Source organism: Petaurus breviceps, unplaced genomic scaffold (genome assembly GCF_028583685.1).
Source record: "Petaurus breviceps papuanus isolate PSGF00001 unplaced genomic scaffold, PetGlider_PUasm1.0 38, whole genome shotgun sequence".
Lineage (NCBI taxonomy): Eukaryota > Metazoa > Chordata > Mammalia > Diprotodontia > Petauridae > Petaurus > Petaurus breviceps.
Window position 1 is genome coordinate 71,135,599 of NW_027186304.1, and position 5,184 is coordinate 71,140,782.

Below are 5,184 nucleotides of genomic sequence, written 5' to 3' on the forward strand. Positions count from 1 at the left end.
TTGATTTCCTAATTGAAAATTCAAATTTATGAGTTTGGAGAGTTTGATGTCTCATGATTGTCTTGTGTTTGGGATAAAATAAACTATATTTATTGATTTTTCAAAAGCATTTTATCCCTTTATTCACAGAAAAAATGGTTTTTATTAGTCCATTCACATGAAATGTAAAATGGAATAAAATTGATTACAACCGCAACATTTGACTTGAACCAAAATCTGATTGTAACCTTGTTCCAATAAATGTATTATTAGCACCATTTATTTCCTATCTCCTTATTAACTGAGTAGACTTATTTTTCCTTTTCAGCTAATGGAAATTGATAAAGCTTATTTAACTTCTTTGTCACTTATCAAATCAAGACCCTGAAAACTGCTCAGCTTGATTGTTTTTGTTGTTGTTGCTTTTTGGAGGGGGGAAGGTAGGACAATTGGGGTTAAGTGACTTGCCCAAGGTCACATAGCTAGTTTTTGTGGTAAGTGTCTGAGACTGGATTTGAACTCAGGTCCTCCTGACTCCAAGGCTGGTGCTCTATTCACTGTGCCACCTAGCCACCCCCTCAGCTTGATTATTTGACCTATATTGAATGAAACTACATGTTTAGAAACTTAAGTTTTATAAAATTAAAGAGATTTTTTTTATAACCCCAAGCCATAACTTCAATATGAAATACAGTTATCTAGACTCTATGTATAGAAGTCTGGGTAGATGTTTTCAAATAATTTAAGTTCACTATATTTTGAGTAAATTGTAGAGAACTTCCAGGAGTCCCCCAGCTCCACTAATGAAATGTTCCCCTCCCCTATATTATTACCTGAAAGGTTACAGGGCAGATAAGCAGGAGGATGTATAAACTTGTTTGGATGTAGAAAACTTTTGGGGTCCCTTGGCCCCGCTAAAGGAATATTCCCCTTCCCTATAAAATTACCTGCAAGGTTACAGGGCAGATGAGCAAGAGGGCATGTAATCTTTTTTTTTTATGCCTCTGGATATGGTTCTAGGATATTACCCTAATAAATAACTAACCTTAAGCAAGGGTAAATAGTAAACAAGATTAAGGGAGGGTCTTTGTACATTGTCTTCATTCCTCTGGTTCACCTAGAGGGAGGGTCCTTGTACATTGTCTGCATTCCTTTGGGGTGTTATATTCTTTTTTGGGGGGGAATATAAACTCTGTGAGCACTTTGCATCTTTGGCTCTGTATAAAATAGTCCTGTAATAAACAGACTATTGATTACACCCCCATCTCATTATTCTCACCATTCGCTAGCCCACCAACTGTGCTGGCCACAATAGTAAATGAGCTTAAGAATTGCTTCTACTGGGCGGCCACGTGGCTCAGTGAGTAAGAGCACCGGCCCCAGTGTCGGGATGACCTGGGGAACAAATCCCGGGTTCAATACTTAGCACCACACCCAGAAATAACTGGCCCTGTAACCTCGAGCAAGTTACTTAACCCCGATTGATTAAAAAAAAAAAAGAATTCTATAAGGGGTGGCTATGTGGCACAGAGAGTAAAGAGCTGCCCCTGGAGTTGGGAGGACCTGACTTTGGGTTCCGGCCTGAGACACTTAACACCTACACAAAAATACTAGCTGTGTAACCTTGGTCAAGTTACTTAACCCCAATTGCCCTTCAAAAGGCAAAAAAAAAAAAAAGAATTGCTTCTACTTTCCTTTAAAATTATCTATGCTAGTATGATACAAAGTCAAAAATCTAATGAATATTGTACCCTAGCCAAGTATTCATCTGTATTTACCTTTAAATTTAGGAAATGAAAGAGGGAGAGATTCCAGCCTAAGTGAAGTTGGTAGAGAGAAGACATGGGAGAGAAAAAAGATAATCAATTTGGAGAAGAAAATGGTCTTTATGAGATAGCAAGAACAAATATTATCATTTCCTTTTGTTAAATTGATAAGGAACTCCAAAGACTGAAAAGCTTGAAAGACCCAGGGGAAAATTGCTCTAATAGCAATAAAATGGTAAAATTTATATTTTGAGTTAAGGGGTCTATTCTGGTGTTACCTCAAATCACTTCACACAGGCAGCTACATAGTCACTAGACAGCCTGGTCCTTTATATCAGTGAGCGATATTTTCTACTGAATATCAGAAATTTGCTGAAGCTATAGGTCAGCACTATTGTTATTTCACCATAATCAAAACAATCCCTTTTGTAATGGTCTTTGAATCTAGATACTAAAGAACACAATAAGAGGAAAAATGCTTCAGTAGAGCCAAATTTGTAAATCTGCATCTTGTCTCAATTCCTCCCACTCAATACCCCCAATATGCAATGATAACAACAACAACAAATTGAAAAATTAAGGTGATTCAATAATTCAACAAATACAGGGTGAAGAACAAAGTACTAGAAATTAACGTTTCAATATGAGAAATTTGATGACTTTCAGAGTGATTTTGGATGCATAAGCTAATCTCATTTTGAAGTTTATCTAGAACATGGGATAATGAACTCCTAGGTTATTGGTGACTACACTTCCATTCACACACAATCGATTCTTGATTCATCCATGATGGTGTGCTAGAGGAAAGAATGATAGATATTTCTGCACCTGACAGAGTTGTTTTTCTAGACCGTGCCTCCTTTCTTCTATTCTGCTAGAAATCCCACCACATTTGGTTCAATACCAATACCTCCTGATTAGAACCACCCAGAAATGAAGTGGACTACTTCAAGTGGTTGTGGGTTGCTCCTAATGGAGGCTTTCATGCAGAGTTTGGATGCTCAGTCAAGCAATCATCAAACATTAATTAGAGGTACCAGACACTGTGTTAGTTATTGGGCATAAAACATCTAAAGTGAAGCCGTCTATGCCATCCGGGAGCTTTTAGTCTAAAGGGGGAGATAACATGTTTGTATTTAGGTATATACATAAGAAGTAGCTACAAGTTGCTCCTAGGGGTGGTGCAAGGAACTAGCAGAAAAAAAAAGTGTCATACAAAAGGAAGTATTTGATTGGAGTCCTAAAGGAAAGTGAAGATTCTAAGATGTGGAGGTAGAGGGAGGGAGAATTTCAGGCATGGGGATAGGAAAATTCAAAAGCACTTGTCAAGAATATTATTGAAGGCATCCCTATTCAAATGCAGGTTATACTAGATGAATTCTGAGGTCCTTTGAAAACCAGAGATTCTTTGATTCCCTCATTACTTCAGCTTTTGGGAATGAATAGACATTGAAAAGACAGACAGTTGATGGGAGACAGCTTAAGTATCGTTGTCCCAAAGGGGCCTAGATTTCAGGAAAGAGCTTTCATAACTATAATTTTAACCTGTCCACATCTTCAGTAATGCAAGTAATATGGATATTCCAATAATTCTAGGAAGAAGGACTCAGAGACAACAACTATTGTATAGGGCTCATGGGAGACCAAATATAGCATAATGGAAAGAGCACTAGAGTCAAGAAACCTGGGTTCTAGAACAAAGAACTGAGTAGCTTTGTGACTTACAGCAAATCACTTTACCTATTAGTTTCATTATCAGTATCATGAAGGGTTTGTACTAGGTATTTTGTAGGGGGCTCCCATTTAGTTAGCGGCTGCTGTTTGTGACAATGGTCCAAGGGTTTCAGCCTTAAAATTATTTAATGGTGCCTGAAGCATGTAAATAATTGCTCATTTATATTGTAAATATGTTTTTCTCTGTGACAAACATTTGCATGTTTGAAGCATTATAGATTTGTTTTAAAAATTCTTATAGAATATCCACATAAAATATCCATAATCAGTTTATAATAAGTTTTATGACTTTATATTTAGAATTTTAATAATTATAGGTAAAATAAAATTCCATTTATTTATTTAATAATTATTATTATAGATTATAAATTTTAATTTGGAGCTTTGGTGACAAAAATTATCATTTTAGTTATATGCACTTACTGAATAAATTAAAACAATGTTATGAGAAGTATATTAAATTACTCTGGGGGTGCAAACACATTGTTGCTGAAAGGGGTTCACAGAACAAAAAAAAATATTGGGAACCATTCACTAGAGGAACCTTATGATCTCTTTTACATTGTACAAAACTATGACATTCCATTACCAAAGTCATCAAATTAACTGCACAGTCACACTTAGGAGCCCTGTGAAGCTTCCCAATTCTCCTTGTGACTGAGCTTTATTCCCTTTTCACCTATTCATACATTCTACTTAGAAGTATGGATTTGAAGGTGGAAGAGATACTATGGATCATCTAGTACCTCCCTAGCTGCTCGTGAGGAGAGGCAATGTCAAAAGTCTGCTTCCTGGATATAAGATCCGCTGTAATTCTTTGGGGAGAGAGATGAGGTTGGATAAACAAAATCCATAGACAATTCCCAATCCTCATGTTAGTAATTGATTTGCATTTCCTTCCCCTAATGAACCTTTACATGCATTGCTAATAAGCAGAAGACCAACAGATTTGAGTTTCCTCTTCCTTGACTAACCTCCAACAGTGGTGCTAGTGAATTGTGAAATTTGCCTAAGACAGAGAGCAAAAGGGAAGACATGGTAGAGTACCTAAAATTCTAGGTGACACCCATGAACCCTGGAGCCCTTCTTATTATCTTCCTTAATCAAAACAGATACATTGCAACTGTATCTGTTGACCCTGGTATAATTAAATATCTCATTACAGTTAATCAAATAAACATTTATTGTGTCTGCTATGTACTAGGCATTGTGCTGGATGCCCGGGATGCAAAGACCACAATAAAACAGCCCCTGCTCAAGGAATGTACTGTTGAGGGAGACAACATCTGCACATTATCATATGTACACAATAATACAAAGCAATTGGAGAAGGGGGATGCTAGAGGGGGGAGGGGCAGGGATAAGGAAGGGCTTCCCATAGGAAGTAGTGTTTCTAATGAACTTTGAAGGAAAACAGGGTGTGTTTATTAAAATGATATTTTATTCCCCTCCAATTACGTTAAAACAATTTTTAACATTAAAAAAAAGTTTTGACTTCCAAATTCTATCCCCCCCTTCCCCTCCCTGAGATCATAAGTGATCCAATATAGGTTTTATATGAGAAGGTTCAAACAAAAAAAAAGAAAGAAAGAAATTAGAAAGAAAAAGGGAGGGATGAGAGAGAGGGAGAGGGAGAGAGAGAGAGAGAGAGAGAGAAGAGAAAGAAAGAAAGAAAGAAAGAAAGAAAGAAAGAAAGAAAGAAAGA